This window comes from Sylvia atricapilla, chromosome 32, assembly GCF_009819655.1.
Source record: "Sylvia atricapilla isolate bSylAtr1 chromosome 32, bSylAtr1.pri, whole genome shotgun sequence".
Taxonomy (NCBI): Eukaryota; Metazoa; Chordata; class Aves; order Passeriformes; family Sylviidae; genus Sylvia; species Sylvia atricapilla.
In genome coordinates, this window is record NC_089171.1 from 139999 (window position 1) to 154459 (window position 14461).

The following is a 14461-nucleotide window of genomic DNA, read 5'->3' on the forward strand; positions in this document are numbered from 1 at the left end:
CTGTGAATTGCCTTAACTTTCCCAGCCAGTGCTCAGTCCTGGACTGAGCCGTCTCCTTGTGCCAGAGGTATGTGAGCCATGGAAATACAGACAGGGGTGTGAGCAATGCTGGGGAAAAGGCGGGTATTGCTGCCATCACGGAGCTGGGACGCGTTCAAAGGGGACAAAGTGGGTTTAGGAGGCTCATGAGCATAAAAGGATACTTAGGAGAATGGGATGTTCCCCAAAGAAGCGCCAGAGACCCTGGAGAGACCCCTTACTCTGATGTAATTGAGTCCTCCGAAGTCATTAAATGTGCACAGGAATTTGTGGGAACGTTCAGCAAAGACGTGTGAGTTTGGGAAATGGGATGGATTTGTGTTAGTGACGTGGACAGCCACTGGTGTGTGAAATAGCTGGGGGTGTGTGATCCCGGCGCCAAAACAAAGCTCCGGCTGCTTTCAGTAGGGGAATTGGAGTGTTCGGGAGCTTTTCCCGAGGGTTTGGTGAGAGCAGTGCTGAGGAACACGGAGACCACGGGCAGGTGAGGGAGGCACGTGGAAAAAAAAGCCTTGGTGCTTCCGCGGGCCCGGAGAGCTGCAGGCAGGAGAAAAAGGTGCCAAGGAAAGATTTCAGGGAGCGCTTGGGCACGGAGCCAGCGCGCACGGCCCCGCCACGTGCCCATGGCGGGGCAGCGGAAGATGCCCCCAGGCACGGACGGAGGGCAAGGGAGCTGCGATGGGACGGGCCGGGGCTGAGGGAGCTGCAGGCGGATGGGGGCGGATGCCGCCGGCAGCTCCTCCCGCCCCGCCGTGGCCGGATGTCCCTTGCAGCGGAACCGGCGGCGGGAGCGGCCGCGTGGTGCGGGCCGGAGCCGGGGGCAGGCGGGGATCTCGGGAAAGGTGGGGATCCCGAGGGCTGCCGGGGATCCCGGGAGGGGTCGCGGGGGCGTCTCCTTGGTGGCGGGGCTCTGGGCGGGGAGCGGCGGGGAGCGCCCCGGGCACGGAGCCCCCGGGCACGGAGCCCCCCGGGCACGGAGCCCCCGGGCACGGATCACCCCGGGCACGGATCACCCCGGGCACGGAGCCCCCGGGCAGATCCCCCCGGGCAGAGCCCCCGAGGGTGCCGGTGGCCGGGCTGTGGCAGGGGCCGCTCCAAGGGCGCGGTGCCGCCGGCGCTGCCCCGGGCGCGGCGCTGCCGGAACGGCGCGGCCCAGGGCGGAGCGGCCGGGCCGGGCGAGGCGGCGGCGGGAGGCCGCGGAGGCCGCTGAGGCCGATGGCGGTGCCGCCGAGCCGGGGCCGCGGCAAGGGCCGAGCCGGGGCGGCGGCGGGGGCGTTTTGTCCCGCCGCCAGCGGCGCTGGCTCCAGCGCCGTGCCAAGGGCTGCGGCCCGGGGCCCGGCTGCGGCCGGAGGGAGCGTCCCGCGCTGGGAACAGCGGCTCTGCGCCGGGCCGGAGGAGGAGGCGCTTCCCGGGCCCGGGATGAGCGCTGGCATGTATTATCTGAGCGGAGCTGATGTCTCTCACCGCTTTAGCTCTAGAATTACTCTGAGGCCCGGGAAGGCCCCGATCGCTCCGGCGGTGGAGCTTTTGCCGAGTGTGGCATCCAATGCCCGTAGCAGACAGACTTCGGCCCAGGTTGGGATGTGCCCCATTGCCGGGTGGGGCAGGTGCAGCTGTGGGCTGAGCCGTGGGGTTTTGTGCCCACGAGGGGCTCTCAGCCGGCCCCAATTCCCTGGGTTGGGCACTGGTGGCCAGGTGCATGTGGCAGCGTTGACTCGGGGGTGTCCCTGAGCCCCCCGAGTGCGGGCAGAGCTGTGCAGGGTCTCTGTGTGCAGCGGGGCTGGTGCAGCTGCAGGTGGGAGTGAGTGTGCAAGAGGCAACTGGCACCTCTGCTCAGCCTGGCCCTAAACCTGGAATGTTTTGTGCTTCTTGCAGGTGTCCGGTTAAACCCAGAACGTTCCCGCCAGCCCAGACACGACGCCTGAGGGTGTGAGTGGCTGCGGTTGGATCCAGCTGCTCCCAGGCTCCTGTCAGGCATTTGGAAAGCTGGGGCATTCCTCCCGCACCCCGTGACCCGAGAGAAGCGGCTTTGCCATAAACCTTGTCCGCAGCGTCCTGGGCAACTGGGAGTCCACAGCACAGGGTGACACCCAGTTCTTGGTGGCTGCCAGCTGAGTCCCCAGGGCAGAACTGGGGATTGCTCTTGCTCCAGGGACAAGCTGTGGCATGGTTCAAATCCCAGTGACCCTGGGAGCTCTTGGCTCCACCGTGCACCCCTGGGAAGCTTTCCCTTGCAGTCGGCCCCGCTTAATTTTGGGTCATTGTGCTTCATGTGTGCTCCAGCTGCACCTTGGGCTGCCTTGGGATCCACCCACAGCCTCAGGGACTCTGGGGTGCCCTGGCTTGTGCTGTGGGCGAAAGGAGAGCAGAGGGTTCTTGGGGAAGGTGCCTCCAGCGAGAAATGGGGATCATGAGCTTCTGTGGCTGTAAAGCTGGGAGGGGTCTTGGAGAGGGGTGATGGTACAAGAGTGCAGCAGAGGCCTTTGAGGCAGGAAAGAGCTTGGGCATTCCATGGGCAAGCTGGGCCCTGGCAGCAGTGCATCAGGCGCAGGGGATGAAGAAAGCAGGTGGGGCTCCTCTTTTATGGATTGTGCTCCATGGGATCTGACAGTGGCCATCCCATGGGATTGGCTCTGTGAAAGTGCAATTGGGAACGAGGGTCAGGGCCAGCATTGTTCCTTTGGGCTCCCCTTGTCCCCGTCTTGGGACAGGATTAGGATTTGGAAGGATTTGGAGCCCCAGCTCTGCTCCATGCCTGGTGTGGCTGGGAATTTCAGTGCCCTTGGTCAGACTTGGCATCTCCTCCTTTTACGGCCAGATGAGCCACATGGTTCCTTCTCTTGGAGCCCCAGCTCCTGGCACGCCTCGTCCCTGTCCCTTGCCAGCTGCTCCTCCTTGGCTTTCAGCACGTGGCAGTGGAATTTCAGCTCTGCCTTTTGCAGGGATGGGCTGGGAAAGTCACTATGTCGCCTGGCCTGTCCTGGACACTCTGGTGACCTCTCAGGATTTGAGATGCTCCACCTCCCAGGTGGGGTTTGGGCCCCTCAAATTGGAGTTTGGGATCCTCCTACTAGGGCTTGGGATCCTTGGACTCTTGCTGCACCTGAGGGCTCATTCCCTGGCTGCCGGTTTCCATCCCAAACCAAGGGATTTCCTATTGTTCATTCCAGTTTTGCAGGGAGGAGCTGGGGGTGTCTGTGAAGGGCCGATCCCGGTCCCGAGCAGCAGGAGTGATGCTGGTTTGTAGCAGGGGCTCAGTGGCTCTGTGATCATGACCCCGTGCTCAGCTGGTAATAAAGCGGCTGGTTTTGGATTCTCTGGTGGATTTTGGGGTGACACCCCGATCAAACCGGGGGAGTGTGTAGAGGAGGAGTTAATTCGGGGGTAGAGAGAGCAAAGGGTGGCAGAGGGGACCGCAGGGTGGGTGTGGGTGTCTCCCTTAGGTGGGGAGGGGGTTGGAGGGAGCCCAGGTGGAGCTTTGGGCTCTTCGGGAGGTTTGGGCCTCTTGTGCTTTGGCGCCACCTGGCGGCTGGGAGGCCCGAGTGCCAGCTCGGGGGTCCTGCTCACTGGGGGAGGGGCGGCGTTGGGGAGGGTCCGTCCTAAATGGGGGATGGGATGGGAGAACCTTGCAGAGCCCAGGATGGAGATTTGGGGTCTCCTGGATGTGGTGGGTCAGTGGGGTGTCTTGGGCGTTGGTGCCCCCTGGTGGCTGGGAGGACCTGGCTCTGGGTTTCCCGCTGCCCCTCACTGGGACTGGGGTTTGGGGGTTCCAGGGGTGGATTTTGGGGATCCCCAGGACATATTTTGGGATCTCACAGTGGGTTCTCCGGTGGTTTTGGGGGAATCCTAGTATTGGTTGTAGGGTTCCAGCACCTGCAGTTGCAACGTCCAGAGTGGGACCAGTGTATGTCAGAAACGCCATGGACATCGAAGTGGGGTGCCAAAACCTGGGGGAGAGTCCCCAAAACAATCCTCCTACGGGCCTCCACAGCATGTAGCTTCTGCGGGGGACACCTTCCAGCCTTCCCACCTTCCCCCCTTTGCCAAAACTTGGGGGTATGCTCGACCTAACCCCTCTCAGATTGGGAGGTGTCACAGCTAAAATCAGTCCATTTGGATCCTCTCCCATGACGCCATTTCTTGAGTTACTCCACCCACTGAACTCCAACTTTTGGGGTGTCCTGCCCCAAACCTTCTAAATCATTAGTTGTCTCCCCAAAACTGGGATTCTCCTAAATAAGAAGCCTCCTCAAATCTACCCAGCTGGAGCTCCTCATCACCCACTGGCCCCTGGTCCTATCGTCTGAGCACCCAGAACAAATTTCGACTCTCCAGCACCTTGATCAACAAAATTGGGGTTCTTTCCACCTACGACCTGTGGGAACCCTAGATGCTGAGAATTTGGGACTGTCTGTGCTGGCAGCCACAGAACTTAAGGGAAAAACTGCGTTTGATCTGAGGCATTAAAACAGGCTTCCAAAGATGAGTGATAATACTGGGATCATGGGAATGTGTCTGGGTAGCGTTGTGTGATCTCTCAGGATGAAAAACTTAGATTTGGGGTTTTAGTGTATGGTGATCTGTGGGAGCCAAGGCGGAGAACATTGGGTGTGGATTCATTGTCTTTTTGCACCACCTTCTTCCTTCTTCTTCACAAATCTGAGTGGTTTTCTCAAATTGGGTAGAAGATGTCCACATTGTAGATTTCGGGAGATCATAATTGGATTAGAAGCATAAATAATCGATATTTCAGCAGTTTATTGGATAATTGGGACTTAAATAGCCTTGAATAGATGCCATTTTGGCTCACTTTCTCGACTTGTCAGAGCTCCCGTCTTGTGAGTTTGTAATAGATAAGGATAATAGATTTCAGAATGAGTCTTCAAACACAAGGTCTCCTGAGTTTTATTCGCGCTGACCTTGGAGAAGGAAAGAGCCTGGAATTCCAAGAAGCACCCTCTAATCCAGGGCGCAAACCCTCCATAAATGCCTCAAATGAGAATGCTCTCAACCCAGAACACCCCCAAATTGCAGTTCCCCCACCCAATCCCTCCAATCCAGGCATTTCCCACCCACTGCTGCCCAAAATTGCTGTCGCCTCCCACAAAATAAAGCACTAAAAAAACCAAAATAAAAAACCCAAGAGCCCCTACAAATTGAGGTTTTCCAACAATTGACCTCCAAAGACTGGGTTCTCCCCCTTACCTCTGAGGCTGCTCCACATTTTGCAGCAGATTCCCTCCAGTTTAGTGGTGCATCTTTAGACTTGAGAATCCCCCATTTTTGCCACACCCTTGATGTTGGGGTCTCCCCTGGGGGACTGGGCAGAGTCTGGATCTATGTAGTTTCTGCCCACTTTCTGGTGTTTTTTCCTCCCAGTTTAGTGGTCTGTCTCCCATTTTGACAATCCAGCTCTCATTTCTGTGGCCCAGTCCCACCTCTGGGGTCTCACCATTACTGGTCCCCCTCCGATTTTGGGGCTCACCTGGGGGCCAGGTTGTCCATCAGGATGATGTCAGCCCCTGCATCCGCCAGCGCCTCATCTGCACTGGAGCACTCGACCCCCAACCGGCGAGTGAAGCCCCCAGCCCAGCGCACCCCCAAAATCATCTGGGGAAGAGGGAGGTCAGGGGGAACCCCAGAGCAATGCCCAATCCCTCAGTCCCAGTCTGGTTGGGTAAAAATGGGGGGGTGCCCCCAGTCATTGACTAAAAATTTTGCCCACCCCACTGATCCCCAAAATTTGGGTTCTCTTCCCAGAGTCCCCCAATTCAAGACCGTCTGCTGGCCACAAATTTGGAAGTTACCCCGCGTACAGTCACCCAGATTTAGGGCTACCCAACACAAAAGCTCCCCCCAATTCAGGAGATTCCCCCCCCTTTCCCTCCCAAATTGGGACCCCCACATACATCCCCCCCCCAATCCAGGAGTCCTCCAACATCAGTCCAAGCCCAGAATACCCCAATCCAAGAGTCTGTCCCAAAATTGGTACCTCCTTTAAATATTGGTGCTTCCTCGCCACCTTTGAAATTTGGGCTACCCCAAGCCCTCAGTTCCCACAAACCGAGTCCCCTCCTCCAACACTCCCCTTTTCCTCCAAACCTCTTGTTCCCCACACCCCCTAGATTTGGGTTGTCACACCTACCACCTAAACCTGCCCTTTCAAGGGCCCCCCATCAATCTCCCCACAAAACTGGAGTCCAGGCCCCCCAGTCTCCGAGCTTCCCCACCTGGCACCCGCAATCCCAAGGTTCTGCTGCCATCACCGCCCAAATTCTTTAGTGTCCCCACATCGAGAACCCCCCAATTCATGGATCGTCCCCCAGTGTCCACCAGCACCCACCAACAGCAGAGGAGGCTCTGCATTTGGACTGGAAATGCCTTGGAAGGAGACACGGGCTTATTCCTGTGGAGACACGCCGTGGAGTGGATCAGCTTCTTCCAGGTGTCCTTGAATTCCCAGTTCCTCAGGCTGGAGCTGAGGGCAGGCAGTGCTGGAGGCACTACCAGGCACACAGCTGACCCAGACCCAGGGATGCTGGGGACGTGGGGTTGGGCTTAAGGGAGAAAACCAGGGCAGAGTTGGGTCAACCTTGACCAAACGTTGGGCAAATCTTTAACGGTAAGGTTAGCATTGAAACACATCATCACAGAATGATTATAGATCGTTGACTAGCTCTGGGAATCGGGGTACAGGGTACAAACCCAAATCAGACTCCGACAAAGGTTTGAGATGGACATGTTTTTAGACCCTTTTGTTATATGACTACATATTAATTACTAAACCCATATTGTTCTATGTATGAATTTGTGTAGTTTACATCAGGCCCGCAAACATCATTGCTCATGATTCTTGTTACGAATACACAAGAATCCTATTCAATTATCAAACAATTATTACATTTAACAATCCTATGATTGATCATATGAAGATTCTGCAGGTGCAGTTTCACACGATCTAGTGAAGACAAAACCTGACCTTTGTTTCTAGGGCCTGCATAGTTTTGGTTCCTTTCACAGGCCGGTCCAGGCCCAACCTTTCCTACCACCTCCCCTGAATCTAATGTCTACAATTCCCATTATTTTTAGAGAGATTTTAACCCCATGCCATCAGTAACAAACAGCCCTTAGAGCTGTGAATTGCCTTAACTTTCCCAGCCAGTGCTCAGTCCTGGACTGAGCCGTCTCCTTGTGCCAGAGGTATGTGAGCCATGGAAATACAGACAGGGGTGTGAGCAATGCTGGGGAAAAGGCGGGTATTGCTGCCATCACGGAGCTGGGACGCGTTCAAAGGGGACAAAGTGGGTTCAGGAGGCTCATGAGCATAAAAGGATACTTAGGAGAATGGGATGTTCCCCAAAGAAGCGCCAGAGACCCTGGAGAGACCCCTTACTCTGATGTAATTGAGTCCTCCGAAGTCATTAAATGTGCACAGGAATTTGTGGGAACGTTCAGCAAAGACGTGTGAGTTTGGGAAATGGGATGGATTTGTGTTAGTGACGTGGACAGCCACTGGTGTGTGAAATAGCTGGGGGTGTGTGATCCCGGCGCCAAAACAAAGCTCCGGCTGCTTTCAGTAGGGGAATTGGAGTGTTCGGGAGCTTTTCCCGAGGGTTTGGTGAGAGCAGTGCTGAGGAACACGGAGACCACGGGCAGGTGAGGGAGGCACGTGGAAAAAAAAGCCTTGGTGCTTCCGCGGGCCCGGAGAGCTGCAGGCAGGAGAAAAAGGTGCCAAGGAAACATTTCAGGGAGCGCTTGGGCACGGAGCCAGCGCGCACGGCCCCGCCACGTGCCCATGGCGGGGCAGCGGAAGGTGCCCCCAGGCACGGACGGAGGGCAAGGGAGCTGCGATGGGACGGGCCGGGGCTGAGGGAGCTGCAGGCGGATGGGGGCGGATGCCGCCGGCAGCTCCTCCCGCCCCGCCGCGGCCGGATGTCCCTTGCAGCGGAACCGGCGGCGGGAGCGGCCGCGTGGTGCGGGCCGGAGCCGGGGGCAGGCGGGGATCTCGGGGAAAGGTGGGGATCCCGAGGGCTGCCGGGGATCCCGGGAGGGGTCGCGGGGGCGTCTCCTTGGTGGCGGGGCTCTGGGCGGGGAGCGGCGGGGAGCGCCCCGGGCACGGAGCCCCCGGGCACGGAGCCCCCCGGGCACGGAGCCCCCGGGCACGGATCACCCCGGGCACGGAGCCCCCGGGCACGGAGCCCCCGGGCAGATCCCCCCGGGCAGAGCCCCCGAGGGTGCCGGTGGCCGGGCTGTGGCAGGGGCCGCTCCAAGGGCGCGGTGCCGCCGGCGCTGCCCCGGGCGCGGCGCTGCCGGAACGGCGCGGCCCAGGGCGGAGCGGCCGGGCCGGGCGAGGCGGCGGCGGGAGGCCGCGGAGGCCGCTGAGGCCGATGGCGGTGCCGCCGAGCCGGGGCCGCGGCAAGGGCCGAGCCGGGGCGGCGGCGGGGGCGTTTTGTCCCGCCGCCAGCGGCGCTGGCTCCAGCGCCGTGCCAAGGGCTGCGGCCCGGGGCCCGGCTGCGGCCGGAGGGAGCGTCCCGCGCTGGGAACAGCGGCTCTGCGCCGGGCCGGAGGAGGAGGAGGAGGCGCTTCCCGGGCCCGGGATGAGCGCTGGCATGTATTATCTGAGCGGAGCTGATGTCTCTCACCGCTTTAGCTCTAGAATTACTCTGAGGCCCGGGAAGGCCCCGATCGCTCCGGCGGTGGAGCTTTTGCCGAGTGTGGCATCCAATGCCCGTAGCAGACAGACTTCGGCCCAGGTTGGGATGTGCCCCATTGCCGGGTGGGGCAGGTGCAGCTGTGGGCTGAGCCGTGGGGTTTTGTGCCCACGAGGGGCTCTCAGCCGGCCCCAATTCCCTGGGTTGGGCACTGGTGGCCAGGTGCATGTGGCAGCGTTGACTCGGGGGTGTCCCTGAGCCCCCCGAGTGCGGGCAGAGCTGTGCAGGTTCTCTGTGTGCAGCGGGGCTGGTGCAGCTGCAGGTGGGAGTGAGTGTGCAAGAGGCAACTGGCACCTCTGCTCAGCCTGGCCCTAAACCTGGAATGTTTTGTGCTTCTTGCAGGTGTCCGGTTAAACCCAGAACGTTCCCGCCAGCCCAGACACGACGCCTGAGGGTGTGAGTGGCTGCGGTTGGATCCAGCTGCTCCCAGGCTCCTGTCAGGCATTTGGAAAGCTGGGGCATTCCTCCCGCACCCCGTGACCCGAGAGAAGCGGCTTTGCCATAAACCTTGTCCGCAGCGTCCTGGGCAACTGGGAGTCCACAGCACAGGGTGACACCCAGTTCTTGGTGGCTGCCAGCTGAGTCCCCAGGGCAGAACTGGGGATTGCTCTTGCTCCAGGGACAAGCTGTGGCATGGTTCAAATCCCAGTGACCCTGGGAGCTCTTGGCTCCACCGTGCACCCCTGGGAAGCTTTCCCTTGCAGTCGGCCCCGCTTAATTTTGGGTCATTGTGCTTCATGTGTGCTCCAGCTGCACCTTGGGCTGCCTTGGGATCCACCCACAGCCTCAGGGACTCTGGGGTGCCCTGGCTTGTGCTGTGGGCGAAAGGAGAGCAGAGGGTTCTTGGGGAAGGTGCCTCCAGCGAGAAATGGGGATCATGAGCTTCTGTGGCTGTAAAGCTGGGAGGGGTCTTGGAGAGGGGTGATGGTACAAGAGTGCAGCAGAGGCCTTTGAGGCAGGAAAGAGCTTGGGCATTCCATGGGCAAGCTGGGCCCTGGCAGCAGTGCATCAGGCGCAGGGGATGAAGAAAGCAGGTGGGGCTCCTCTTTTATGGATTGTGCTCCATGGGATCTGACAGTGGCCATCCCATGGGATTGGCTCTGTGAAAGTGCAATTGGGAACGAGGGTCAGGGCCAGCATTGTTCCTTTGGGCTCCCCTTGTCCCCGTCTTGGGACAGGATTAGGATTTGGAAGGATTTGGAGCCCCAGCTCTGCTCCATGCCTGGTGTGGCTGGGAATTTCAGTGCCCTTGGTCAGACTTGGCATCTCCTCCTTTTACGGCCAGATGAGCCACATGGTTCCTTCTCTTGGAGCCCCAGCTCCTGGCACGCCTCGTCCCTGTCCCTTGCCAGCTGCTCCTCCTTGGCTTTCAGCACGTGGCAGTGGAATTTCAGCTCTGCCTTTTGCAGGGATGGGCTGGGAAAGTCACTATGTCGCCTGGCCTGTCCTGGACACTCTGGTGACCTCTCAGGATTTGAGATGCTCCACCTCCCAGGTGGGGTTTGGGCCCCTCAAATTGGAGTTTGGGATCCTCCTACTAGGGCTTGGGATCCTTGGACTCTTGCTGCACCTGAGGGCTCATTCCCTGGCTGCCGGTTTCCATCCCAAACCAAGGGATTTCCTATTGTTCATTCCAGTTTTGCAGGGAGGAGCTGGGGGTGTCTGTGAAGGGCCGATCCCGGTCCCGAGCAGCAGGAGTGATGCTGGTTTGTAGCAGGGGCTCAGTGGCTCTGTGATCATGACCCCGTGCTCAGCTGGTAATAAAGCGGCTGGTTTTGGATTCTCTGGTGGATTTTGGGGTGACACCCCGATCAAACCGGGGGAGTGTGTAGAGGAGGAGTTAATTCGGGGGTAGAGAGAGCAAAGGGTGGCAGAGGGGACCGCAGGGTGGGTGTGGGTGTCTCCCTTAGGTGGGGAGGGGGTTGGAGGGAGCCCAGGTGGAGCTTTGGGCTCTTCGGGAGGTTTGGGCCTCTTGTGCTTTGGCGCCACCTGGCGGCTGGGAGGCCCGAGTGCCAGCTCGGGGGTCCTGCTCACTGGGGGAGGGGCGGCGTTGGGGAGGGTCCGTCCTAAATGGGGGATGGGATGGGAGAACCTTGCAGAGCCCAGGATGGAGATTTGGGGTCTCCTGGATGTGGTGGGTCAGTGGGGTGTCTTGGGCGTTGGTGCCCCCTGGTGGCTGGGAGGACCTGGCTCTGGGTTTCCCGCTGCCCCTCACTGGGACTGGGGTTTGGGGGTTCCAGGGGTGGATTTTGGGGATCCCCAGGACATATTTTGGGATCTCACAGTGGGTTCTCCGGTGGTTTTGGGGGAATCCTAGTATTGGTTGTAGGGTTCCAGCACCTGCAGTTGCAACGTCCAGAGTGGGACCAGTGTATGTCAGAAACGCCATGGACATCGAAGTGGGGTGCCAAAACCTGGGGGAGAGTCCCCAAAACAATCCTCCTACGGGCCTCCACAGCATGTAGCTTCTGCGGGGGACACCTTCCAGCCTTCCCACCTTCCCCCCTTTGCCAAAACTTGGGGGTATGCTCGACCTAACCCCTCTCAGATTGGGAGGTGTCACAGCTAAAATCAGTCCATTTGGATCCTCTCCCATGACGCCATTTCTTGAGTTACTCCACCCACTGAACTCCAACTTTTGGGGTGTCCTGCCCCAAACCTTCTAAATCATTAGTTGTCTCCCCAAAACTGGGATTCTCCTAAATAAGAAGCCTCCTCAAATCTACCCAGCTGGAGCTCCTCATCACCCACTGGCCCCTGGTCCTATCGTCTGAGCACCCAGAACAAATTTCGACTCTCCAGCACCTTGATCAACAAAATTGGGGTTCTTTCCACCTACGACCTGTGGGAACCCTAGATGCTGAGAATTTGGGACTGTCTGTGCTGGCAGCCACAGAACTTAAGGGAAAAACTGCGTTTGATCTGAGGCATTAAAACAGGCTTCCAAAGATGAGTGATAATACTGGGATCATGGGAATGTGTCTGGGTAGCGTTGTGTGATCTCTCAGGATGAAAAACTTAGATTTGGGGTTTTAGTGTATGGTGATCTGTGGGAGCCAAGGCGGAGAACTTTGGGTGTGGATTCATTGTCTTTTTGCACCACCTTCTTCCTTCTTCTTCACAAATCTGAGTGGTTTTCTCAAATTGGGTAGAAGATGTCCACATTGTAGATTTCGGGAGATCATAATTGGATTAGAAGCATAAATAATCGAGATTTCAGCAGTTTATTGGATAATTGGGACTTAAATAGCCTTGAATAGATGCCATTTTGGCTCACTTTCTCGACTTGTCAGAGCTCCCGTCTTGTGAGTTTGTAATAGATAAGGATAATAGATTTCAGAATGAGTCTTCAAACACAAGGTCTCCTGAGTTTTATTCGCGCTGACCTTGGAGAAGGAAAGAGCCTGGAATTCCAAGAAGCACCCTCTAATCCAGGGTGCAAACCCTCCATAAATGCCTCAAATGAGAATGCTCTCAACCCAGAACACCCCCAAATTGCAGTTCCCCCACCCAATCCCTCCAATCCAGGCATTTCCCACCCACTGCTGCCCAAAATTGCTGTCGCCTCCCACAAAATAAAGCACTAAAAAAACCAAAATAAAAAACCCAAGAGCCCCTACAAATTGAGGTTTTCCAACAATTGACCTCCAAAGACTGGGTTCTCCCCCTTACCTCTGAGGCTGCTCCACATTTTGCAGCAGATTCCCTCCAGTTTAGTGGTGCATCTTTAGACTTGAGAATCCCCCATTTTTGCCACACCCTTGATGTTGGGGTCTCCCCTGGGGGACTGGGCAGAGTCTGGATCTATGTAGTTTCTGCCCACTTTCTGGTGTTTTTCCTCCCAGTTTAGTGGTCTGTCTCCCATTTTGACAATCCAGCTCTCATTTCTGTGGCCCAGTCCCACCTCTGGGGTCTCACCATTACTGGTCCCCCTCCGATTTTGGGGCTCACCTGGGGGCCAGGTTGTCCATCAGGATGATGTCAGCCCCTGCATCCGCCAGCGCCTCATCTGCACTGGAGCACTCGACCCCCAACCGGCGAGTGAAGCCCCCAGCCCAGCGCACCCCCAAAATCATCTGGGGAAGAGGGAGGTCAGGGGGAACCCCAGAGCAATGCCCAATCCCTCAGTCCCAGTCTGGTTGGGTAAAAATGGGGGGGTGCCCCCAGTCATTGACTAAAAATTTTGCCCACCCCACTGATCCCCAAAATTTGGGTTCTCTTCCCAGAGTCCCCCAATTCAAGACCGTCTGCTGGCCACAAATTTGGAAGTTACCCCGCGTACAGTCACCCAGATTTAGGGCTACCCAACACAAAAGCTCCCCCCAATTCAGGAGATTCCCCCCCCTTTCCCTCCCAAATTGGGACCCCCACATACATCCCCCCCCCAATCCAGGAGTCCTCCAACATCAGTCCAAGCCCAGAATACCCCAATCCAAGAGTCTGTCCCAAAATTGGTACCTCCTTTAAATATTGGTGCTTCCTCGCCACCTTTGAAATTTGGGCTACCCCAAGCCCTCAGTTCCCACAAAACCGAGTCCCCTCCTCCAACACTCCCCTTTTCCTCCAAACCTCTTGTTCCCCACACCCCCTAGATTTGGGTTGTCACACCTACCACCTAAACCTGCCCTTTCAAGGGCCCCCCATCAATCTCCCCACAAAACTGGAGTCCAGGCCCCCCAGTCTCCGAGCTTCCCCACCTGGCACCCGCAATCCCAAGGTTCTGCTGCCATCACCGCCCAAATTCTTTAGTGTCCCCACATCGAGAACTCCCCAATTCATGGATCGTCCCCCAGTGTCCACCAGCACCCACCAACAGCAGAGGAGGCTCTGCATTTGGACTGGAAATGCCTTGGAAGGAGACACGGGCTTATTCCTGTGGAGACACGCCGTGGAGTGGATCAGCTTCTTCCAGGTGTCCTTGAATTCCCAGTTCCTCAGGCTGGAGCTGAGGGCAGGCAGTGCTGGAGGCACTACCAGGCACACAGCTGACCCAGACCCAGGGATGCTGGGGACGTGGGGTTGGGCTTAAGGGAGAAAACCAGGGCAGAGTTGGGTCAACCTTGACCAAACGTTGGGCAAATCTTTAGCGGTAAGGTTAGCATTGAAACACATCATCACAGAATGATTATAGATCGTTGACTAGCTCTGGGAATCGGGGTACAGGGTACAAACCCAAATCAGACTCCGACAAAGGTTTGAGATGGACATGTTTTTAGACCCTTTTGTTATATGACTACATATTAATTACTAAACCCATATTGTTCTATGTATGAATTTGTGTAGTTTACATCAGGCCCGCAAACATCATTGCTCATGATTCTTGTTACGAATACACAAGAATCCTATTCAATTATCAAACAATTATTACATTTAACAATCCTATGATTGATCATATGAAGATTCTGCAGGTGCAGTTTCACACGATCTAGTGAAGACAAAACCTGACCTTTGTTTCTAGGGCCTGCGTAGTTTTGGTTCCTTTCACAGGCCGGTCCAGGCCCAACCTTTCCTACCACCTCCCCTGAATCTAATGTCTACAATTCCCATTATTTTTAGAGAGATTTTAACCCCATGCCATCAGTAACAAACAGCCCTTAGAGCTGTGAATTGCCTTAACTTTCCCAGCCAGTGCTCAGTCCTGGACTGAGCCGTCTCCTTGTGCCAGAGGTATGTGAGCCATGGAAATACAGACAGGGGTGTGAGCAATGCTG

At 57.3% G+C, this 14461-nt stretch overlaps 1 long non-coding RNA gene and 2 other non-coding genes across 3 annotated transcripts; all 3 read left to right on the forward strand.

Annotated features, from left to right (window-relative positions):
• The first annotated feature begins 1450 nt into the window (after positions 1–1450).
• Positions 1451–1534, forward strand: LOC136373150 (small nucleolar RNA SNORD45). The gene has a single exon (XR_010745592.1). It is a non-coding gene; the product is annotated as a small nucleolar RNA SNORD45 (small nucleolar RNA).
• A 6450-nt stretch (positions 1535–7984) lies between these two features.
• LOC136373141 (uncharacterized) lies at positions 7985–10530 on the forward strand. Its single transcript, XR_010745587.1, has 2 exons — positions 7985–8054; positions 9093–10530. It is a non-coding gene; the product is annotated as an uncharacterized lncRNA (long non-coding RNA).
• LOC136373151 (small nucleolar RNA SNORD45) lies at positions 8629–8712 on the forward strand. Its single transcript, XR_010745593.1, has one exon. It is a non-coding gene; the product is annotated as a small nucleolar RNA SNORD45 (small nucleolar RNA).
• Positions 10531–14461: the final 3931 nt, after the last annotated feature.